Genomic DNA, 26,454 nt, shown 5'->3' on the forward strand with positions numbered 1-26,454 from the left:
ATCACGATTGTTTGTGGAGCGGAGCCGGAACCTGGATTCCTGACACGAACAGTCTGAAAATAATGTTAATAATAAACTGTTGTATCAACACAGCTGAGGGGTGATGAACTGCAAGAAGGAGGTGGGATCTGGCTGGGGGAAAATATATCTTTGGCCAGCTTTGCCGCTGAAACTCGTGTCTCTCTGATTGCTCCTCTCGGTTACAGCAGGGGTGTGAGCAAAGCTGCGTTGACGGGATATTAAGAAGCTGGTTCATGGGGACATTTAAACCTTTTATTTCTGTTACTGCTGTGAATTTAAATAGCATACCATTTTCTGCTATATTTTCTTACAGTACCTTCGAGGACGACTGGGAAGGCAGTGCCAGATCAGCCTGTGATCTCTGTAGCCCAGTGCCTTGTTGTAGACACTGGTCAGCAAGACTTTTCTATAGAAAGTCCTTACAGCCCAAAGATGCAGTTGCAAATGAACCTCCTGTTGGGAGGTTTCTTATCATCTTCAGTGGTTTGAAGGTGGCTTAAGATTATCACAAATACTTTCTCTTTACAGATGGGCTCATAGCTGGTTTGCTGTTTTAAAATCGTGGTGTGTAACTGTTACAAAGAATACAAATAAGAAAAAAATCAGTAACAGGGGCCAGATAAACTGCTGATTTTGAAGCTCAGGTACAGTCTTACATATTTGCATTCTTGTCATTATGCTTTGAGAGGCATAACTGTGTGTGTGTTTGCATCCACATCTAAGACCGAGGCTTAAAGAGCTGACAAGAAAAAGGAGAAGAAATACAATTACCCTTATTTTACAGATAGAGATCTAAGACAGAGAGAAATGAGGGACCTACCTCAGGTCATACAGGGAGTCAATAGCAGGAATTGAACAAAGATTGTCTGAATCCTGCCCAGCGCACTAATATCTTGACCTTTATACCGAGGCATTTCCCCTTCCATAGGAAAGAGCTATATGGATGGCTGAGGGAAGGCAGAGCATGAACAATTAATTATGTTTTACCTGCCATTTCTTTCCTTCTCCCCAGTTACCTCCTGCCTTACAGCCTGAATCATGAATTCTTGAAGAATTTGCTTCATGCAGGGAATCTATACATAGATGATAAATATAAGCTGGAGGAAAAATACCAAGATGATAGAGTAGGTGGAGGAGGTTTTCTATGTTATTAATGTATTTCAATATACTTCTCCCTGAGCTCTGTGCAGCTACTCTGAAGAAAGAGAGAAAAAGCCTGAACATTTGGCTTTTTTACTCTGGGTGACAACTGCAGACAGTAGGTGCTGAAGAGTGAAAGAGTATCCCAGCTCTTTAAACAATGACTGATAAAGAGTTTTGTTAAAAATAACAGGAGAAGAAAGACCCTCTGCTTTATTTCTTTCCCTGAGAATTTCCAGGCGTTTTCCAGCAGGTGCAAAAGACACCAGGAGACTTTGGCAGTGGTAACTACAATGGTTAGGGGGCCAATGAGGATTTTTTTTAAAAGCACTGATGAGATTTAGGAGCATAAGTCCAATTGACAGATATTACATTCCTTAGGTTTGTCTGAAATGCCACACCACAATTAGCACCTGGAACAGCAGATTTTGTGCATTATCCTTCATAACTGCAAGGGATGTTGGATTAGGTTCAAATTTGTATTACATTAAAGGTTTTTTTGCTTGTGCTGGGAACTAAGTTCTGTTCTCTCATCTCTTCAGAGTCCTGGCCTCATGTTTCTAAGGGCTCTTGGGCATGAGGTTGCTGTGACTTGAACTGTACTCTGCGCAGAAAATTACACTTCCAGCCTTCCTCTGTATTCTCTCTCCCTGATTCTACCATCTCTCCACTGTCTCCTCAGAGGACACTGAACCGAATAACAACATATTTAGCCCTCTGTGCTCAATACAGTGAATCACGTTGGGCTCTGCTTTTTGATTTACAACTCTGTGTAAAAAAAATTCAGCATGAGTTTTAGCCTGTACAATCTCTTTGTGTGCTTTCACTTGTGTGGATAGAAACCAGGAGATGTACAAAGGCAATCACAAGTGCCACTGGTTTGAATAACTTGGTAACAAGTTTACATCTGGCACAAAGGCACACGTGCAAACTGTACTATCTGCTCCTTATGTAAAGCAGATTTGGGAACAGAGAATGGCTGTAACAGAAATGACTGCTCAGTCAGTGTCTTGCCCTTCCCATGGGGAGCCACGTGTCCTGCTGGCAGTCATCTGTACACTGGAGAAAGCTTTGAACAGCTACAACTCAGACACTGATCCCACTAATCCTGCTAATCCCATGCCCCGGTGTGCTCCATTAGCCTGTGAAAAGCAGACTTGAACTTCCACAACTAGTGGCACTCTAAGCTTCGGAGAGGTGGCTCACACATTTCCCCAGAACCAGCCAGAAGGAGAGCAGCCAAAGGAGCCACACAGCCATTGTGCCAACCCATGGAACAAGCTCCTTGGAGGACCATGGAAGATGGTCTGGTTTGTATCTGCACACCAAATAGTCACTGCTGGTCTCTGTTACAGCTGCAGGTTTACAGATGCACAGATCTGGCCTTCACTTGAGTCCCATTGGTTTCATCAACAGCTTTTACATGGAGATACATAGCCAAAGTTGACCAGGTACAGCAGCTACAGTACTGGAGTGAGAAAAACATTTTCATTTCTCTTTTGCCCCTCAATTGGCATTGATAAGCACAAGTGTGTAGTGGCTTAGCCCACAAATACTGCGAGCTTTCAATTAAAGATGGAAACATCCACGTGGGAATGGTAAGTGAAAGAATCATTTAATCCTACAGAAACCTGTATGTCTAAAATAAGTGGAAAGATGCTGTGTGTGAATGCATGTGTGTATATCTGAGAAAAGCCACATTCTTCGTACTGATAAACTTTAAAATATGATTTACTCTGTGCAGGCAGCAGTCTCAGACATCAAAGCTTCAGACTTAGTGCAGTGTCAAAAAACCATGAAGCTTTAAGACTCAACCAAGCATCAACACCAAGCTGAGGCAGAGGCTTTTACTCTTGAGACCGCTGACTGAATGGATTAGATTTAAAAAAAACCCCACAACCCCACAGCTCTCTAAAACTGCTGGTAGAAAAATAAATTACTAAATGTATGTTTGCTCAAGTATGTCTTTATTTATCCTTCTGCATTCTACACATAATGCTTAAACTCACTGCATTTTAAGTGGGGGCTAAAAACATCTGTATATGCACTAGTCAATGAACTAATGAAAACAAATGCGTCCAGTGAAGGAGACAAAGGTTTGTTTTTAATCAGAGGAATGAAACAAAGACCAGTGTAACACTATATTAGGTATTTTCTCTCATGCTGCAGAGTTACTTGGCCTGTAGCCATGCAGCAAGGTACAGCTCTTTCCTTTGTGTATGCATTTTTACACAGCCACTGATGATCCACCCAGGGTTATTGTACCAGATGTGTGAGCAGGAACGGATCCAACATCTGGGCAGAGAAAGAAAGTGTTCTGCTGCCAGTGCTGTGGTACATCCTGGTAACTCAAGGACTACAGACCTGCTTAGACCCTTCTGTCTGGACTGTACAGCTGTGCCTAAAACTACTGCAGTGCCAAAAGATGAGACCTCCTTATCCTAAGCTCTGTATGTGGTTGGAAAAAGCTCATTCAGCAAGGAACATACAGATCTAAATAGGGAGAAAAACCCTTAGAAGTATTATAATTTCTCTTTTATATATCAAAAATAAATCATGACAGATCTCCTTATTTAAGTTCTTTCCCTTAATTTCAGTGGGAATTACATACCTCACTGTCTCAAAGAAACTGTACCAGATACTCACCCAAGCCTTTCACACGGTCTGTGAGAGATGGGAAATTACTACAAAGCCCTCTTGTAGGATTAGGGTCATATATTCTCCTTAAAGTTGTGTGGTTTCATCCTTAGATTTTGCCAGCTAGAGAAGATTTGAGGAGGACACAACTGAACAATTCAGTATTTGGAACTTGTGACACCCTCTGCTCCTACTGTTTCTGTCGAAAAAGGCATGAAGTCGGTTTTATCTGGATTCCATGCACTTGTATGAGAAGGTGACTGAACTGCTAATGGGGGAACACTGCCTTGCTTTCAACAACATACTCAGATTTACAAAAACCTGCACCAGCTGGTGGGCTGCAGCTGAAATGATAGTTGGCATTAACACTGCTTGTGCAGCTTATCTGCAGGCTTGCTTTGAGAGGATTTCATTATTTGGACTAGAATCGGGCTCCTAGTATTGTGCACAGAAAAAGGTTTCCTTCTTTCTATCAGTATTTTACACACCCATTTCATGTTAAAGGATAGTGGTTACTCTTTCCCCCAGTTTCATTCTCCTCTCCCTGTGTTCAGATATACCATCCTCTCTCTGTGTAACTCTGTGGCACACTCCAGCCTGCCCATGGCAAATTGGCAAAAAGAAAAAAAAGGGCAAATAATAACAACAGTTGTTTTGCTACAATACAGAAGAAAACCGAATCTCTTCCTGCTGGTGTGTTAGCCCTGCTGCTGAAAACAAGATGGAAGTGGAAACAAAGGGAAAGATGCATGATAGAATGATAGAATGATAGAAAGATCCAAGGTAGAAGGCTGGAAGTCTGCAAAACTCCATCTCTTCTGCCACTTATTAACACTAAGACCATTACGAGGCACTGCATTGTTATTTCTGTAGCAGGGCAGCAAATCAAGTTTAGTGACATGGAACAAGTTGTCAATAGGCCTACAGACCTGCGGGAGGACTTTAATTGGGTGAGAACATATCTCAGGAGGGGGTGGAGGCCGAGTTCTTTGTATTAGCAAAAGATGTTACTAAGCATGGTAGCTTTTGAGAAGGAAAAAACTTTTATTCCTTTTGTCTCTTTTATCATAAAAATCTACTAAATCACAAGCTGTTCAGCTTCGCAATGAGGGAGTGCCTTTTGTGTCATGTATATTACCCTACTGTGCTCTTATTATTAGCAGTCTTATGCTTAAGAACAGCACTTGGAAAAACACATTCTTAAGAGCTGAAAACACTCCCTGCAACGCTTTCTTGGTTTGCTTCCACACCAGAATCCCAGTCAACAAGTGGATTTTGTGTTCAGGCTCCTTCCACCGCCCACCCAGTCACTTTTGTGAAATATTAAATCCTTCTCAGGTTCCAAAAAAAACCCCAACAAACCCAACTATTGAAAAACAGCTTGAGACACTTTACTTCCTCCACAAAATACCATCCAAGCCCCTTAGGGTGTCTCGAAAGCAGGAAAGCTACAGGGTGAGAGGTAGGAAAAGCTATTGCCCTTTATGAAGGAATGATGAATCTGAGAGGTAGTCAGAAAAGGTCCTGTTAGGACACGCAAATCTACCTCTGTACGCTGAAGTCCCTTGTCTCTGAGAAAGGTGTGAGAAGTATGGCAATCCTAACTCTGTTTTAGGAGAAGAGGAGCTTGCCTGAGCATGTGTGTCTGTTTGAGTTCACAGATTCTATGCAGCTGAGGAGTAGAAGTTATCACAATCTCCAGACTAGAAACTGGAGCAGACATCTTTTGACCATCAGGCTACTATCCTACTACATGCTACAATTAGTCTCTCTTCTCTGCTTTTCTTTATCTTTTTTTCACCCTAAGTGAAATTATTTCCATCAGTAAAAAGTGTTGGACTATCTGACCATCATGGGATAGGCCAAATTTGGGAGATTCCAATCTGGGGAACCATACAGACAACATCCAAAGCAAAGCCTTCAAGTTGCATACTGTGTAGGTGTAGAGGTTTGTCTGAGTCTGCCTGATAGATCCTCTGACTGATCTGTCCTAAGGATGCCAAATTATTATTGTAACTAAGGCCACAGTGAGTCTCCTGTAGCAGAGAGGAAGCCTGAAAAAGGACTAAAGGACTACATAGTTTCAGTGGGTTTTTTTTTTCAGACTACAGGTGGGGAAGTCAGATGCTTCCTGTGCCACTGGAAATGCTGAGGAACAGTGGGTCTTGCTGTGGTCTCTTCAGAGGCTTGACTGAATTTCTAGTCTGCCAGGAGTTAATGCAGGAATCTGAAATTAAGATGGGCTAACACAACTGCAGTGAAAACACGGAATGGGCAAGGATTAATGTCTAAGGGATCTTTCTTTTGATACTGTCCATCTCTCACAGAGAGTTTCATAGCAAATGATTCTTAATTTCCCAGATGTACACTCATTTCCCCCGAGTGTGTCTTTTCAGAGACTCAGATAATACAAGCTCCCATATATCTCTGGGTAACATTTTGCCCTTTTTAGAAAGGACTTTGGACATGCAGCTCTGAAGTTAAAATTGCATGCAACTGATCAGTGTTCATGCTAAATATAATCAAATAAGACGTTTCCCCTCTGATTAATTTCAAGTGCATTGTCAAAGGTGGTACAGATAATATCAAATTCATGTTGCAAGGCAAAGGAGGCAGCACAATGTCTCTATACTTTTCAGCTGTCTGGTTTGATGAGAGGGTAAGGACTGCTCCCCTCTCAGCAGGGAGGAGCATATCTCACAAACACATTAAAAAAAAGGAGGTGGTATTCTTCATGGTTCACCAATAGGGGACAGCCTTTCTCATATTTGTCAGATTAACATATTCTCAGATGGCATTTCCTGGAGGGAATAAAGTGTCTCAAGTTGTTTTTCAAGCTCCTGTGCACTGTCTGAACAGATAGTTATGAAATTGCATTGCTAATGCTTGCAGTGGAGAGGATTTCTATTCTGTGCTACAGTGAAAACATTCAAGACATAGCTACACGTACTCACTGTCTCTAAAGGTAGAGAACAGCTTGCTTTGTCCTAAGTAGAATGCCATGCAGGTAAATGATGGGGCAGCAACTGGAGAATATTTCATGTGATGGAAGAGCCAAATATCATTGTGAAAGCACATGCCAGCTCACCTCAGCCAAACTGGTTCTGGTGCACTTTACTTACAGCACATCAGCAATATATCTGCTCCATCTCTTCTAGAAATTTTCAAATCACTGTCTCTGTCGCTCTCTCAGCTCATCTTCACTGTTTCCTCCTTCCTTCCTCCAAATGCTGCTTCCTAGCCTTTTGCTAAGTATTATAGGTCTGTCCTTAGAGCAACAGAAATATTTTAGTCTCTCTAAAACCATCCCCTCTCCCCTTGCTGCTTTCCTCTTTCCTCCTCTCCTGTTGGCATTTATGAAGAGGAGGAAAAGACTCTAAGCTGGAGATATTAAAACGCGTATACCTGGGTACATGTATTTCACACCTTTAATCTGTCCCAAACACAGAAGTTAATAGGGTTACAAAGGTATACTATTTACCAGACCAAGCTCTTCAAAGGACAATTTCCCCTTCCCCCTTCCTCCAGCAATGTAGATGTGTCCAAACTTCCTGTTTGTCATTTCTTGGTAACATGGCTCTTTCATTACAGCCATCAGTTTCTATTTCGAAGTCAGTTTGTTCTGTCTGGGATCTGCTTACAGGCTCAAGGTGAATATAAAGGGACAAGGCTTATTGCTTCAGTTTAGTATATATTTTTATGAAACCTATATGTCAGTAACAGTTGTTGCTTTGACTGATTAGACAGTCTCTAAGTAAAATGATTAAATATGAATAACACAGGATATTTATTCAGGCTTAATCTCCCTCTCTCAATCCTCAAGACATTATCTGTAGAGAGTTGCTAATGCAGAAAATGTTGCTTCTATCATCCAGATAGCAATATGAGCTATCCCATAGAAAATTTGATGGATATACATTTTCTCACAATGAGGTGGGAGGTTGGCAGAAGGCAGCGTTTCCAAAGAGCAGGTTTGAAACTCTATGCATCAGAGTTGTCAGCTAACTGCGCATCAGATTTACTAACAAGCCTTACTGGGGCAGGGATTTCTAATTTATCACTGTCTTACACTGGAAGGAACGCTTAAAATACACAGAGCGGGCTATTTCAGGTAAGACCTGCAAATTAGTCTCCATCTTGTTGCATCCCCCAGAACTTTACAGTGAAAACACCTGCAGTGATTGAGGTTGACAAAAGGCTGCCTGCTTTAGATCTGCTAATAGTACAACATCTATTGCAAGGGGGGAAATTGTGTAGGTTATATCCCACTCCTATAGTTCAAACCTACCTTTAATTTCATCATAAAAAAAGTCCTATATTTTGAATAATAAGTATCCACATCCATGATAGGTGCCCACTATATTTTTCAATGTAGTTCAGTTCAGCACCTACCTTTCCATTTCTCAGACAAAGTAAGATCTTTTACAGGTCTCTTTGCCAAAAGGCTTCTTACAGCAGGATGATAACTGTTACCCAGAAAACTCCTTCTGGCCAGAAGTTTTGTCCCGTCTGTAAAAACCTGATTTCATGGCTCCTACTGACTCTCCTTCCTAAGAAACCTGGGGCTGACTCATGTGCATTTAGGGTTTTGCAGACACTTGCTTCCTTCCAGCCCCCAAACACATTCATCAGAATATGCGCCTATTCTGCACCGAGAGGAAAACAGGAAAGATGACCCTGAACATCTAAAATGCTTTAAAGTTATGTTTTACTTCCCCCGAGGGTATTAGATGAGACTTAGGCTCTAAGTAGAGCACGAGTGTCAGGTCTCCTTTTCCTTCTCACTGCATTTCAGCAGCAGAGTTTGGTGTTTGATCTCTTGTTGAGTGATTGAAGGCAGGAACAGTGTGGTCACCCTCGTGTTATTTAATGCTGTTTTCCTTTAGTTTAGCAATTAGCACAGTCACTGAGCTGTTTTACAGCAGGTGTTACTATTCTGAATTGTTCTGCAGCAACGCAGGATCAAAGAGTCACAAAGGGAGCCCAGTGCAAAGATCTGCCACATGTCCCTTTAACTCGGCTTTGGTTAATGTTAATAATTCTGACTTTGGTCATTAACTCCCTTTCTCTGTAAGATATTTTTATTTCTTGCAACATATCTGAGAGCTTCATTCCAGACAAGCAAGCTGTGACAGCGAGCCAGGGAAGATGAGACTGATGGACTGTAGCCAAGGCAGTGGCACTATCCTGCAGAAATATTTTAGCCAAGAAAGGAAAGATCACCTACTGTTTCAGTTATCATTATCACTAATGTACTTAAGAGCCCTTAAGGATATGTTGCTTGTTTTCAAAAGTCTAAATGTGACTACATAGCTAGTGAGCCCTGAGAACTGTAGTTTTACAGGTATATCCTAGGGAAGCATTAACAGAATGGGCCCAGTAAAGAGAAAACAAGTCAAACCCGAAACCATCAGTTGAGAAAAGCAACTAAACCTTCCTCTCTCCTCTCAAAAACATTACAGCTACTTGTTCCCATGTTTCTCAGCTTTAAAACTACCTCCTGAAATAAAGGCTTTGCGTCAATAGCTCAATCTTAAACTGATATAAACTTTCAAAGCCAACAATGATAGATATGACATCCCAACAGCAAAGGGCTTTCCAGAGCTGGTGTTGCTGCTTGTCTCTCTACCCTCTTACAACTAGGGCTCCAAAATGTAACACACTCTACAGTCTATGGAAAAGGCAGGGAGGAGCAGAATGAAGTGTTGAAGGTTGAGAAAGGGCAAGGAGAGGAAAACAGTGTCTAAGTTACAAAAGGGACAAGGAAGGTGGGAGGGGCATGGTTTGACAGAACAAGCATACAGGGAGGATAAAGAAAACACATCAAAGTTCTGCAAGATAATATGCAGCTGATAGTATGTGAGTACATTCATGAGCTACTGCTTTAATTGTTTTATTTTTTCAACATAACAATGAACATATTTGACCCACTTAAATGGCACTGAGATTCAGCAGAATTCTGGCCCTTACCTCAATTAACCCCATCAGGAAATATACATTCCAGCAGCAGCTTCAAAGGTATGGCTTTTCCACTCTATTAAACTCTATTAAGCTTGTACAGATCATAAAACTGTAAATCTGACAACCTGATGATAGTTTATTTTGGTTTTCCCCTTCTGCCATCCCTAAGCCACTATTCCCTTACCCCCGGGTTTTGCTGCTTGACATGATTGGCTTTGTTCTCATACTTTAAGGCCTGTTTTACTTTTTAAAGACACTCTATTATCCTAAACATCTTGAAAAGTTTGCAAAGACCAAAGTCTGTGGCTGGAACTCAAAGACATAAAATGTCTCCTTGCAGTCTGTGAGACAGCTCTCATTGAGGAACAATTTATTTAAACCTGAGCAGTAATGCAGACAAAAAAGGTTTTAAGGTTTTGTGGGAATGATGTAAAATTCTCTCAGCAGTGAGGAAGAGTGTAAATCAGAAATTTAAGGGATAAACACTCCTTGGTTTGGGAAGGTGATTCTTTCTCCTGCTGATCATGTTAACAGTGAGACTCATGCCTTCCTTGGGAATAGCTTGTCACAGAGGATATGGATCCTATCATTTCCCCTCACTGTAAGGACAGATGTTTGCTCTGACTGGCAGATCTAAAGAATGAATTATTTTTCTCTCTGCTGAGATAGATATACTCCCTAGATAAATTTGAGCATGATCAACAGATATCTTCTTTAGAAGTCTGACACAGAACTTGAAAAATGATGTACATGTCCCCTGGCAGGAACATCCTCTCTGCAAAGCAGTGACATAGAACAGGAAAAAAATGATCTATGCTCCTTGCCCATTCCATCATTTTGCTCTGTACTCTAGACCTCTATCAAGGCAATCATAAGATGAAGGCTTGAGACAAAGTAAAAATGTGGTATATTGCCAAATCGTTTCTAATAGTATTTTTGGCTTCTCCATTGTTCATTATTCCTTAGGAGGAACTTTGTTCCTTGGCAACTAGATGATGAGTATTACTTCCATGCTGGGCAGAGAATTAAGGCTTCTGTTTGTAACCTCTTCTCACCTCCATTCAGGGCAGCTCAGGGGATGATGTTTCTTATATTGCAGAAACAATAGAGGAAGACACAAAGTGGGCCAAATCCTGCTGTGCTACCTGTGAGCCAGAAGACCTTGTGAGAGCCCCAAAGCCTGTCCAGGTTCTGCTCCTGAAGAGAAGTAATCATCTGTGATTACCACCTAACCTGGGGGCTCCTTCATGGTCACCATCCTCCACCCAAGAGGAGGTGGCCAAGACATTACATGTCACTTCAGCCACTTAAGCTCCAGCACCTCCTTCTAGCCTAAATAGGACAGAACCTCCCCCTCCCATCACTAAATGAAATAAGGAGAGGTAACAAATGAAATATAAAAAACCCAGACATGGCAATGACTCCACAAATTCCGCTGAAGGCCATGACAGTGGACAAAATTATAAATCTTAGAAACAAGGAGGGAGAGAGAGAAAAACACAGTCAGATAATGGACCAGTAATGGACTGGTAATTCACCATGTCTAAAAAATGTGTACTGTCTTGTCATTCAGTGCCCATTTCCCTTTTTCTCTAGACTTCTAATGACTTGCCAGATGGAGCATCCACTGTGCAAGCGACTATGTGTGCAGCTAGAGTTCCTTTGAAATGTCATTTGAATCTTTTTTAATATTGGCTTCATTTCTTGTCTGCATTAAGCCAGCCCCACTTCTATCCTAAATGGTTGTGGAAAAGGCTGCCTAGCATTTAGACACAGAACCCTATTTAAATTGAGTTTAATACTGGATTATGAACAGTGTTTAACTACTTCTTGTGTTCCTCTGCTGTTTGAAGCAAGAGCTAACGTGAGTCTTCTTGAAGTTTAAACAGTTTTAAACTTAGCCTATTATTATGACACATAACAGGTGAGGCATGGGATGTGGTACTTACACTGTCTGGATATAGTTGGGATCAAGCACTGCTCTGTTTAGCACTGAGATTTCCCCAAAATCTCATCTAGCTATTGAAATCTTCCATCCCAAATGTGGAACCTCATGATTGATACACCAGGGGAGCACTCTGTTCGGTGGAGGCAATATCCTCCTCCTCCTCAGCCCACAGGTAATTCTGCAGAGGGTCACATCCAGTACAGTTGCTCCCAAGAGGAGCTGGAGCGCTCTCATGGCCAGCTCTGGTGCTGCCTCCCAGGCATTCCCACCAGGAAGATTTCAGTCATCTGCAGCACCCTCAAAAACCTGCTTATCTGCAGCCCTCTTACCTTGGTGGCCAGTGAGAGGGAAATCAAGAGACAAATGAAAGGATGAAGATGGTGCATTGGACTCCCTGAGGTGCCAGGAGAGTTACTGATGTGAATTAAACCTTTAAGAGCTTTTGAAGCAACTTGTTCACTGACAGGGTGTGATAAAACTGATATCACTGTGGCCTAAGCGATTAAATTAGATCAGCCAACTCAAAGATTTGAGGGCATGGTGCTATTATGGTTTATGTGACTTTTCCTACATTTCATACACTTGAAATTTTATGAGGTGAAATCTTGGATCCTACCTTTTGCAAAGCTGTGTTGGGGAGAAGAGATAGAATAATAGAATTAGAGAATCAGAGAATCATTAAAAAATTGGAAAAGACCTCCAAGATCATCGAGTCAAACCTTTGACCAAACCCCACCATATCAACTAAACCATAGAACTAAGTCATTTCTTGAAAACTTCCATGGACAGTGACTCCACTACCTTCCTGGGCAGCCCATTCCAATGCTTAACCACCCTTCCAGTGAAGAAATTCTTCCTGATGTCCCACCAGAACCTCCCCTAGTGCAGTCTGAGGCTGTGTCCTGTCTCAGATTGCCTGGGAGAAGAGACCAACCCCCACCTGGCTACAACCTCCTGTCAGGCAACTGTAGAGAGTGATAAGGTCCCTCCTGAGTCTCTTTTTCTTCAGACTAAACAAACCCAGCTGCTCCTCACAAGACTTACACTCCAGACCCTTTACCATCTTCATTGCCCTTTTCTGGACTTACTCCAGCACCTCAATGTCCTCCCTGAACTGAGGGGCCCAGAACTGGACACAGCACTCGAGGTGTGGCCTCACCAGTGCCCATTACAGGGGTGAATCACTTCCCTAGTCCTGCTGGCCACACTACTTCTGATACAGGCCTTTTTGGCCACCTGGGCACACACTGGCTCATGTTCAGCTGCTGTTGACCAGCACCCCTAGGTCCTTTTCCACTGTTCAGCTTTCCAACCTCTCATCCCTCAGGGCACAGTGCTGCATGGGGTTGTTGTGACCCAAGTGCAGGACCCAGCACTTGGCCTGGTTGAACCTCATACAATTGGCCTTGGCCCATTGATCCAGCCTGCCCAGATCCCTGTGCAAAGCTTTTCTGCCCTCCAGCAGATCAACACTGCCACGCTATCTAGGATCATCCGTGAACTTACTGAGAGTGCATTGATCCCCTTGTCCAGATATTAAAAAGATATTAAAGAGGCTTGGTCCCAAAACTGAGCCCTAGGGAACACTCCCTGGCTGCCAACTGGGTGTAGTACCATTCACCATCACTCTCTAGGCTGGGCCTTCCAGACAGTTTTTGACTGAGTGAAGAGCACACCTGTCCATGGAGCCCATGGAGAGGAATGGTGCAGCAATACCACATCAACCTACACACCTAAAGTGGTCTCACTGAAGCACTGGAGTACTACCAAAACTGACTTAACAAGTCCTCTCTCGTATTTTATTCGGTCATTATTTCCACTCACTGTGCTCTGTTTCAATTCAGATTTATATTCAGATTCTGAATATAAACTGTATTTGTTTTTAACACTCACTGGGTGCCCAGCACTAATGATCACCACAGCAATTAATGACTCAGAGGATTCTGACTTCTGGCTGTACTTAAAAGAACCTCAAATATCTCAAAGTGTGGAAATTCATAGTTGGGGCTTTCAAAATATTAATATGTACCCCACTGCTAACCCCTCACTTCCCATCTTTGTTCCCTCCGAACTTACTTTTTAAGGTGTGTTTATTCCTTCTAATCAGTTACTTTTCTTTGGCTGTGTTGGAAGGCTGCAGCAATACACCAAGGATACACTCCATGCAGAAAAGCCACTGTACTTGTACCAATTATTTGTGCACCACAGAGCTTTCCTTTTATAATTGACTTCATACATTCACGTCTTCAATGCTAAGTGTGTAGCTTCATCACCACTCTAAGCTTTGTTCTGTTCAGAAAGCAAGAACAATAATTTCCTAATCTGGGCCCGGGAGGTTTATTTATGCAGACATACAGAGTCCTAAAGCTAATGACATCTGTGTAATTGGTGGTCAATGCAGAGGAAGCATTAGAGCTGTTGGAGTCCCGCACAGTAGCTTAGGCATGAGCTCCTCTCTGTCTCACTCACTATTTGCAGGGCTTCCCCAGCTTAACCAGTTGACTCCAGTTCTCCCTCCTCCATGACTAGAGAGCCTCAGGAACTGACCCAATATCTCCCTCTCATTCTGTTCTGTACAGACAGAAGTCTGAACAGAGAAGGAAATCTTGCAGAACCCGCTACTTTCCTGATTGTGAATGTGGAGTATATAGCACCTATTTTTCTTTGTTCTGCATCTGGCCATAAAGAAAATTAGGGTTGGCAGAACTGTACTACAAGATTTAAAGTAAGTCACTGGTAAAACAAACCTTTTGTAAAGGAAATATGAGATTTAAAGTACATCACTGATAGATAAAATAAGTCTGTTTGTAATGGAGATAAAAGCTATTTATATTGCTGTGGTACTAAGTAAACATATTTTCTTCAGTCAATAATAAAGTCACCAGAAAATGCATTTTCTCTTGTCCAGAAACTATTCCTAAATTCAGGTCAAATTTCCTAATTGTTCCATCTGAGAAAAAAATATTGAGCCAAGACTCTTAGAAGAGCTGGTAGATGGTTTTGTTGCCTTTTACACAATAATTTCATGCAGACCCACTTTATTAATTTTTACTGAGGTACACTTCATCTCAGCAGAAAGCACTATGCCATCTCCCATTCTGCCAGGATTTGCATGTTGTACTTTCAGCCAAGATGGACCATTGCAGCTGTTCCCCATTTCCCTGCCTGCCCTCCTAGCAAGACATTAGAGAATGGTGAGCAATGAGAGATTTGAGGTGTCTTGTTTGAATCACATACCTATAACTGCAGTGATGCCTAAGGGAAACCTGCACAGGATCTGATCCAGCCCATCCTGGCTTTAAGAGTTCATACATCCCTCCTGGGACATGTGGTAGTTTCTCCTCTGGCACTATGAGCAAATGTTAATTGGAGCAAGACCTGCGAGGCAGTTCCACATCCCAGCTGAAAATACCAACCCTTACACAGGTTCACATGCTCACCCTTCCTTCCTCACTGTTCTGAGGAGTGCTGACATGTTCCACACAGGAGGGACAGGCTCAGCCATGGCATCCAGCAGCTTCTTCTCCTGGAAGGTGGGGAGGTGGTTTCTACGTCCATCAGGCAAAGAAAGTAGCTTCTGGTTCTCCCTGCTGTGGTGACTAATTCTAATTGATTACCTACTGAGTGACAGGAGGATGGTTTCTAAATCCCTCCTACCTTTGTAATTAGTCATCACCTGTTTCTGTAATCAGTGTTTAAAGAGTGACAGATTTTGGTTTATATTGCATTTTGTAAATTACTGCATTTTGTAAATTTTGATGATTTCCTCACCTAATTTGGTTCAGTATTTCAATTTTGATTTCTTCTGCCTGAAACAGCCCTACATTGCACTCATCTTGACTTATCAGTCTGATTTATACAGGGCTAGATGAATTACAGAGATGCTTTTAATAGCAATTTTCACGCTTTTAGTGTCTAAATAAGTAATCCTGATAATTAGCCTTCCCTTTGAATTCTCTGGCTTAATTGATGGCTAGAAATTTAAAAAAACCCACATATAAATTCCAAGAATGATTTTGCCAAGGTTCTTGACAGAAGGAACATCATATCCTAGAGGGAATGCCAGGACAAATTGCAGGGATATTATGATTCTCAGCCTTCATGAGTTACCTTGGATTCCTGTCACCTGCCCTCCAGTTCTATAACAAGCGTGCCTGCTTGTAAACATTAGAAGAGGTTGCAAAGGTAACATCTCGAGTCTGAAATAATAAGAATAATAAAAATTCTGCTAACCAAGTAACTCTTCTATGCTGACCAAAATCATAAGAAGTTTATTTCTCCCTTTTAGGTGAAATTTTCCAGAGTCTGATTACCTGAAACATTGCTCCCAGCTTTTATCAAATACCTGAAAAATGGAGAGGCAGAGAACTGAGACAGACAGGGAGATCTCAAGAATGCCTAACTTTGGCTTTGCAGGTTTGAACACTATCAGTCAGAATATTAATTAAGGACATTTCTGGAGAGCCCAAATGGCCATCTGAGATCTAAGGCTGGGCTGAACAGCAGTCACATAAGTAAACCCTTCGTGTCCATTAGCCTGAAGCTGTGAATGAAGAATGCACTCAGCAAAAACACTGACCTCAGTGAAGAGGAAGGGAAAAATCCCTTTTTCCTCTGAAGAGGAAAGGGCAAGTTGCAAGAGTTCACCTAGGATATTGTATTGCCTGTGGTTGTGAGATGGGAGGCCCCTTTTTTAAGACAAATGTGCAATAGTTGAAATTGAGCTGGCAGAACCTGCCTGGGGAACAAGCTCACCTTTTATTAAAACAAAAGAAAACTTGCCAGAGCTGCTAGGCTCAACACAGCTTGATTAAAGACATTGGGGAATTTACCAATCAAGGAAAGGGCAGAGCACGGAAAAAATAAGAAGTGCTAGATCAGTTAAAAGTAGCTAGAGAAAACCCTGAGGCTCTGCAGCTGGTCATTACTGATGCAAGAGATAGACTGCCTCATGGAGAAAGGGATATAATGGGAGAAGAGGAACACATTAATCTGCAGAGCTCAGCATTGGGGCTGACTAATCACACTCAGCACTGGCAGCTGTAGAGCACAGACCACCTTCTTAGAGTAGGGGCTTTGGTATAGATCCTTGTTTGTCATGAAAACACATGTTATCATGTCTGTATGCCTTAAGCAATGCAGCTCACTACTGCCCTTCCATGCCAAAGGAGATCGGTGTGAAAAGCAACTCTGAAACTGTGTCCACACTAAGTGCAAATTGAATGTACTTCAGAGCTGCACTGATCGAAGCAGTTTATCCCCAGCCCTGCTGGGCAGTCAGCCCTGCTGGAAATCATTATCACTGGAGAGGCTTCAGCTAAAAAAAATCTCATCTAAAGGCACTTTAGTGAAACAATGTTAATTGCTAATTGTGATTCCCTGCCTGCTGCAAGACAGCAGGACAGTGATGGTAAGAGGAGGATGCACAAAGTGAGTTCCCTGAGGCAGGTGAGCAACAGGTGTGTGTATTTACCTAGACATGGATAAAGGCAAAAAGCCGTGCCTTTTTAGATTATTTTCCCATTCTGGGAAATCCCGGCACTGGGATTAAGAATGCAAGGTTTCACAATGCAGAATCCATTTCTGCCTTACTGAAGAACTAGCTGACTCACCTGCAGGATATAAAGCAACACTGATTAATAACAGGACATGAAGACATATGGCCACACACCTGTTAGGACCACGGAGCTTCACCAGGTTCCTGTACTTGCTGTATAAGAGAGAAGGAACTGAGGCCACCTGGGTCTCATATAACTCGGTCACTTTGTGCATGCCTGTCATGAAGACAGAGTTATACAATCTGTAGGTGCACTTTCAGGCCTAATCTCTGCCAGAAAGGTCATGCACCAAACTCAGTGTAACCTACCTCCTCCTCACAGCCAAGAAATTCTATACCTGTGCTAGAACGCAATCATTTTGTATTTGCCAGTGTGTAACAATACAGCCCTGCTGAATTTCAGATCTTTGTACAAAATTTTCTGCTGCCATCCACCTTTCCTCCTGCTATGAGAAGTGTCAGAAGACGACAGATTCCAATGTCCAAATTAAATGCAGTAATCTTGATCAGGATGAAATGCCAAATGAGTCACCTCCTGCATCAGCCTCTGTGCCACCTGCCCTTTGCTCTGTCTCTTTGCTTTCATAGTTTGCTGCTTGATACAGTGTCCAAGATAATATGGACATGATAAAGAAGAGGCTAATGGATAAAAAACACCATGAGAGCCTTCAGATAGAAGACTGCAGTATAAGCAGATATAAGTGATGACATTTGTGGGGAACCTGCCCTGTACTCTTCCTTTTTAATGGAAAAAGTGAAGTGATGTTGATAGAATAATTCTGAATTTTTCCACCTTCTCCTTTTTAAATGGCACATCAGTGAGACACTGACAGTGTTCTCACCATTAAACCTGACAGAGAAATGTATGTTCCCTGATTCCAGAAGGCTGCAATAATGTAAAAATTGGTATGAACCTGGGCCAGATGACCAGGTGGGGACCTGAACATAAAACAATGTGGTATCAATAGCTTTTGATACACTTGCTGAATTTGGCACCAGTTCTTTTTCCTGAAAATGAAAGAAGAAATTAATTTCAAGAAGTGATCTGCTGCTTTTGGTTTAGGTTTTCTTTTTTTTTTTTTTTCAGAAAAAAAAGATGACATGGTCATGAACTCTGAGCTTGTGTGCTAAGTGGGAAAGAAAAGGAAAACTTCATAAAAGTATCTGCCACCTCTAATTCCTTCTCATCAGCAAGCCAGAAGAAATAGTTCTGCCCTAAAATTTAAGAAAAATCAACAATAGGATCCACGCCACCCCCCTACACACCTACTTTTTCTCTTTGGTTATACACTGTGGTAAGTTCAGTGTAACTCACTGCTTAGGCTTTCTAAGGTATGACACCTTAGAAAGACACCACTGGGCCTCCCTGGCTGCCCTAAAAGGCAGATCAGGCCTTTTCTCGTTGGGAAAGTTCTTCTTCTAAAGCAAGATATATCTGAAATCAAACAAACAAAAAAACCCTCCCAATTGCTCCCCTCTTAAGCACTTGGCACTTGTTTCCCAGGCAGCCATGAGTTCTCAAGTCACATGGCCGACACCTCTCATGACAATCAGATTTTATCAGTAATAACTATTTGCTGCTACTAAGGCTGAGAAAAAAGGCAAAACAAGAGAAGCACTAGACAGTGGGAAAACCTGTTGAAAGAAAATATCTATCCAGTAGAAAAATGGGCCATGCTAGGGGGAGATGAGCCTTTCATACGGTATACAGCAGTTTACCTTCTCTGTATTCTTTGTCCTTATATCTGGCTGGCTTCCTAAGGATTAAAACATCTTTGATGGCAGGACAGTAAAACTGTCCTAAATGTCTTCAGAAATCTGCTTGCCTATTAGTAATTCCCTAGAGACAATGTAAAGAAAATAAACCACCAGACTTCACATCCTGAGCAAGTCTGGTTATGCATATTTAATAAAAGGAAATACACTCTAAGATAAAAATGGGTGTCCATGGAAACTGCATATCTATCTTAAAAAAACCCCACAAACAAACAGCACCCCACATTAAATTTTGCATCTGATTTTCTTTCACATACACGCTCTCTCTACCAGTTTTGGTGTTATGTATTGACTGTCAGAGATCTTCACTGCCTGACTGTTATTTTTTCATCTCCAGGATGATCTCAGCACTGTACAGCTCCGAGATCTGTTATGTGCTGTACACAGCTCAGGCTGCACACAGGCTTTTCTGCACCAGGAAAACATGGGCTGCAACAAAACGCTGAGCAGGATGGCTTGCTCCTACCATTTAGAGCTCTTCAATAACTTTTTTGTAAGGGGTTAGATGAGGGGAAAACAGATGAAGATGGAATAAAATGGCATGGGCAAACCAGAGCAGAGTCTGTGCTCTGCAAAGAGGGAAGAAGGAGCTACACTCCCAGCTCTTGCTGGTGGCTGTCCTCACACTGTAGGTAAGGGGAGAGATGAGAATATGGGTACATATCTCCCCATGGGGACACAGGGAGCATACAGGGGTTATTTTTGACTGCTACCCTGAGCCCATGGTGCTGTAACAGTTCAAAGGTACAACCAGCAGTTGTTTTGGTGCTTTCTACAGGGTAGCTGAACTGCAGCTCTGAAAACCGGGGTTCATGCTCAGGACAGTGTCGAGCACGTCTTGTGGGGGTGTGTGTGGGACCAACAAATACTGAATCATCTTGTGGTTCTCTCAGCTCCAGCTACCAGAGCAGTGCCTAGCATCAAGTAGTGCTCAATAAGTCTCTTTGTTCACAGCACCAGCTGCTAGGGACTGTGAAGAGCATTGCAGTAAGCAGTGCTGTGCAAGAGATGCATGTGTAGAGACACACAGCAAAAGAACAGTGTCACAATTAGCGCAGGATGCACAATCAAACTTTTAACAAAATGAAAGCAAAAGTTGGCTTTCTTAACATTTCACCTTTAGCAAACAGGCAAATATGCCAACTCTAGCAGCTGCCTCTACTGCAGCTCTGGGAAAACAGTGAGATGTACACACTGAGACATACTGGGTGATACTCAAAGGCACCATCTAATTTGTGGTGACAGCAAAGGCCACCATGGAATATTTGACCTCTTCCAATCTATTTCCATATGGATTCGGCTGTATAAATTGGCTTAGCACTCAGTAGCTTTGAGGATCAGGACCTTAACATAGAAAAGAAAGATCCTGAGCTATCACCTTATTACCATTGTTTCTAATAGAGTCTCCATTTTCTCCTCTTCAGTAACTAGGCAATTAAATTCAGTCCCTACTGCATTTTTAATAGCAGTAAGAATTTCCACTGTGGGAGCAGACATTTAAACAAAGAGCAGCAGTTTCCCACCTCAGAACACTGAACACTCCACAGAACACTGACAAACCCAACCTCTCCCCTCCTCGTCCTCCTCTTCCCACCTCTGCACACATTCATTCTGTAGCTGCTGCCTTTGATTTAACTCACTCTTAGGGAAAGACATCCCAAAGGTTTTAGTTGCCCAACTACTAGACAAATGTAACCACACACAGCTAAGCAATGCAAATAAATTCTCTGCTTCTTCATCCAGTACACTTCGGGCTTTACTATGCATTCATAAGCAAATTTTGTTTCCTTCCTCCTTCCCTTCTGTGTTTGTCTTGAACTAGAGAGAAGTTTTATCCTGTTCCTTTATTATCATGCCGAGTTCATTCCACTGCTTGAATTTCCTCACATTCCTGAAACAAGGCATTTGCAAATTCTGAGCATTGAAGGTCCATACTGCAGGTAGAGTAATCTGGGAGCAGAACAAGTTCATGCAGCAATGCAGAGGCTCCCTGGCACTGTGCACATCATCCTACTGCAGAGCTCCCATTTGTGCAGCTGAGATCTCTGACTTCCCACGCTCTTTTTCAACAGTACTCTTCAGGTTTTTGGAAAGCACTCTGGCCTGTGTGTCCCTGGTAGAGAAGAAGATGACCTGCCCAGGACTTGGTGAGTCTTGGCAGGCTGTGGAAAGTAGATGATTTAAATGCTTCTCTGCAGCTTGCAATACCAGTTATGCTCAAGTAAACACGACAAGTCAAGGAGGATGGGTGGCAGAGGAAGGGAAGAACTGTACTACACGGTCAGCCACAAGGATATGATGACACACAGGAAGCTGCTGGGAATGCAGAACTTTGATCTGTAGGTTGGCACACACCTTATTCCACTTATTATTCCATTTGTTATTTTTTTGCCATCTGTTTTTTTCCACACCACTGAGATCTTTCTATGTGACTTGCCAAGGACACATTCTAAATATATTTCTTCCTGTCAGGGTAAGAAATGGGTTAAGGCAGCTTAGAAGAGGGTTTGTTCTCCAGCTAGCATCTGTATGCCCTAATAAAGTCAGATAACTGTATTACTGGGGTAGCTTGAAAACAGACAAAATCTGCTTTCTGTTTTTGCTAAATCCACAGCTAAATGATTTTTGAGGGGGATGTTTTCATGGGAGATAAAAGACTAAAATCAATGATAGGACTGTCTGAAGACTGAAGTTTCATTTTATCTCCACAAAAAATCAGGAGTCAGCTATTCCAGTCGCTCTCTATTAAGTTTTGGTTCAAAAATGTCACTTGTACTCACAGCAGTGCTGAAAAGGCTATTTATCTGAATCCAACCGTAGCATAAAGATTCTCTTGGAATCTTTTGTTTATCAAATGAGATAAGCGTACGTAAGTAATGTTGTTTATTGCAAGAAAAGGACTTGTAGGTGATGTGAAACTCAAACTGTGATATGTGACAAAAATTAGTATCAGTAATCAGAAATGGTTATGAAGACAGTGTGAGGTCTAAAGATAACACAGGTATACACTTAGATATCAATCCATGGTTCAGGGAATTTAGGAGAAAAGTGCCTGACAGTTCAAGAGGGAAAATTATCATCTCTTCCAAACGCTTTTGAAGAACTGCAACAAGAGCTAAATGCTCTAAATGATGAACTTTGCTGTCATATCATGGTGATGGGTCTGTAGCACATCTAAATCTAAGTAAGAACTCTGAGAAGTGAGAGAGCAGTACAAGGTGGCTGTTATTTGAAGATTTCACAATCTAAAGGGATGCATATTGCATTGTTTCACCTTCCTGATTTTACAACAGTGTGATATCTTTTCCAGAAATACAAGCTTCTATAAAATGCCTCAAAGACTTAGTTTTGGTCCAGGTGACCAGTCAGGCAGCTGGAAATTATTCCTCAGTTCTATATCTATGTGGCTACTATACCCAAGGAAGAGCTAACAAGGGCTAGGCAACTTTGTTGTCTGCATTAATGGAGTGACTAGAATAGATGGCCCTTGATGTGCTAGTCTAAAATCCTAATTTTCCAATCAGTCTTCCTTTGCAGCTGGCTCGGTCTGGAGACTCCTGCGAGAGGAATTAGGATTAAATATTTCTTTCTAGACGCTGTTCTCTTTAAACACAGATCTAGCTGTAAAGCACAACTAAGTAGAAATGAGCCCTTGCTCATTTTCTCTTTGTGAACTAACTTCTTTTATAAAGAGCTTAGTCTCCAGTTCAGCTAAGCCTTTAATTGTGTGCTTAACTTTAAGTATGTGCTTAATGTCAATGGGACATATGGGTAAGTATGAAACTGTGTGTTTCGTTGAATAGAATAAGTTACCTCAAACATTTAAGCGTTTTGCTGAACTGAGGCCCTGGCAAATAGAAGAAGAAAAAGCATTTAATGGGATATTGAAAAGAAATAGTTTCCTAGTATCAGTTGGTAAAACTAGTATTTAAAGTTTTTTCTCCTCATTGGTATAATTACATCAATAACTCATTTCTGTTCAGCCTAGAAGGAAGGATTTCTTTGAACGTTAATTGAAATGTGGGAGCTTAAACTAAGTAAGTGAAGTCTTTGCTTTTGGGTGTCTTTGATCAGAATGTCAAAGTTGTTTGGATAATTATTGCTATTACATCAGTGCTTATGACCTTGCCATTAAAACATATATACATATCCTCTCATCTCCACTGCATTTCTAGGATTACTCCATTCCTGTAGGTAGCCAGTGAGGAAAGTGATTAGGTATCATGCTTAATAATGCTATAAAACCAACATATGCACTCACTAGGATTCCAGGGCTGTTGTGATGGGACCCTGCTGAGATCCTTGCCCCTGATTTATACACATTCTTGTTACCAAGCAGTGTTAATAACGGCTCTGAAGCAAAGGAGAGGTATGAAATGATGAACACTCTCTTGTTGCTGCTCCTGTTCTTGAGTCCAGCAAATTTATCTTTCATGAGTTTCTGTACTTAGGTACTTTCTTTCACGAGTAGTTCAGTCCAGGCATTTAGCGCCGTGTGCTCTGAAACAGACGCTACCCTGAATCAACTGAGGTGAGCAGTTTTCGAAAAGCTACACCTGGCAGACAAAAGCAGTCTGCCTTTTGGCAGCCCTCTTTCCTTTTCTGTCCCTGAGCTCACCCTGCAGCAGAATGAGGTGTTACCCTGTAAAAAAGAATAAATGCTATATGCAGGAAGAGTGTTTCTCTTGTCTCTTGGCTTATCCAAATGTGTTCTCCTCTTGTCTGTCCTATAGCTATTGCATCATATTCAGCCTCTACTTGTCCCCTAAATCTTGCCAGAATCTACATTTTGCCTCTTCAAGTGAAATTAATGATCACACCTATTCATCCTTCTGACATGTCTGTTCTCATTACTCCTTCATCCTTTGACCCTTTCTGTGTCATTACTATACTAATAACTTTTACCTTGTGTGTCTTCAGCAAAGGGAGCAGTTCTTTTGCATGACAGTACAGAGCAGCACTAGAGATCAAATATTTTCTAATGGCTCACTAATATTTTTCTTCATTTCTTTCACATGACAAGCCACAGAAATATAGAGCAGTGATACCAATATTTCATAAAGTGTCTCAGCAAAACTCTTTCATCTAATGGTTATAGTTTTACTTCAAAATCTTGGCTACATTCTGGCAGTGGCAAAGAGAGAAAGCCAGTGGCAAGTTAAAAAGGGCAATAATCAAGACTTATTATAAGCAATATGCCAATAATTATGCTATTAGTGCCTTCAGTTCTTACTGCCATGCCTTCCTTATTTGCTATTTTCCTTCAGCATTTTGGGACAGCTTAGACAGTTAGCAGAAACTCATGTCACTGCTCTTCTGGATTCCCTTTTAAATTCTGATACATAATATTTGCATTGCAGCTATCACTAGAGGTCTCTTAGTTCTTTTAAACACTTCTCTTGGAGATTTAAAATGAATGAAGCACATATTCCTATAGGTCTTTCATTTTGTAAACATTTTCTTCAAACAAAAATCTGCATTCTGGGTCATATTTGGAGATTTGTAATATCTCTTTAATGGATTGTAAAACCAAAGGGATCATTACGATAATCTATTTTAAATTAACTTCTGTTTAAACAATAGTACATTTTTCAAAAAGATATTCAGAGGGGGAAAATATATTCTGATACTAGATAAATTGTTCTGGCAATCAATTACCTTCAGTTTTAAAACACAGAGTCGTTTACATTAAGTCTGTATTTGTTTAGCTCCAGCTTCTATCCATTAGATAATGTTACTCTTTTTAATGATGTATTCACAGATATTCAGAATTGTAAAACAGATATTTTATGTAGATATTGAAGATTGGTATCCACTCACCTAGTTACCTAACCTTAGATAAATTGGATAGATTAATTTTCTTAAATCACATGTTATTGGAACTTCTCTTCCCCAGGCTCAGAATCATTCCTTTGTTCCTCACTGAACCTTTTAACTTTTTTTTTTTCAGATTTTTTTCTTAATGTCTGAAAACAAGATCTGGGCAGAGAATGCTAGCAATTATCTCAGTCATACCATGAACTCATCTCCCTCCTGCTTGACATTCACTGCTTACCCATTCAAAGCTAATGTTGTTCTCTTGGCCGTGACATCGAACAAGGAGCTCATATTCAGACACCACTTATCACAAACTCCAAATCTTCATCAATATCCCTGTATTTCAAGGGTACTTTTCTGCTATTCTCTGCATGTGACTGGAATTCTTTGTTCCCAGGCATATGACTTTGACTGCATTAAAATGCATATTGTTCAGATGAGCTCACCTTATGAAGTGATGCAAATCCAGAACACAGAAATTATCTGTCCTGTCATTATTTACCACTCCACTAATTTTTATGTCACCTTCAATATTTACTAGCAGAGATTTTGTATTTTCTTTGAGATCATTGCTTAAGAATAACTAGCATTAGGCCAAGAACAGATTACTGCAAATGTCTCCATAGGATACAGATTTTCAATCATAGTACTTTTGAAATCTATCTACTAAATATGTCTTTCAGCAAAAACATAAAATGGTTGGAATAAGTTCTATATACACTATAAAAAGGTAGGGAAAGGTTAAGCTGCTTTAAACAATAAAAATCTAGCTGACCAGGCGATAGATTGGAAGCTATTGTTGCCATCTAATAACATTTTAGACTATCCAGCCATAAAGTTTAAACATCATCATGGGAATAAATACAAAACCACATCGTGCAACTCGAAGAAATCCAGTCCCTTAGAAAAAAATGCAAGACAGCTTTGTCCTTCAAATGCATTAATTTGAGTAGCTTTGCAATAAATGTGCCATGATAACATTCAGTCAAAAACCTTTCAGTGTCCTCCTCATTGGATACAGAGAGGCATCTTTCTGCTTTGACCCCAAAATACAAGGAAAACTTGGAGAGTGCTTTGGCTCTGGAAGGGACACACAGAGGCAGCACTACACATGCATCTCTCATCTCAGGAACGGCCTAACATAGATGGTAGCATCACAATAACCTAATTCTGTCCTTTCTTTTTCTTAGTCAGCACAGGATACAGTAATCTCACATGAGCCTGCATCTTGCAAGTTATGCAGGGTTTTGGCAGAACTGTCACTTCCCTTACAATACAATGCATTTTGGGCTTGCTTTCATTATTAAAGAAATAGTGTTTGTCTAGGATTAGTCAGTCCAAATGCAACAGTTTAGGTTTAATTTTTAGTGATTTATCTGGGTCATAGATCAGTATGTGATATACAACAAAACTGTATATTTATGTGAACTTGAAGTAGGAGGGATACAATTATTGCAATATAGGGATAACTCCTAAAAACTAGAAATTGTGTTTCCTCTGGCTTGGACACAACTGTTTAGGAATAATAACCATCTGAAAAAAATAATTGCAAAGGGTTTTGTATGGATTTCAGAACTGCTTGCCAAGAAATTAATTT

This window comes from Myiozetetes cayanensis, unplaced genomic scaffold, assembly GCF_022539395.1.
Source record: "Myiozetetes cayanensis isolate MyiCay16 unplaced genomic scaffold, myiCay2020 scf10, whole genome shotgun sequence".
Classification (NCBI taxonomy): Eukaryota; Metazoa; Chordata; class Aves; order Passeriformes; family Tyrannidae; genus Myiozetetes; species Myiozetetes cayanensis.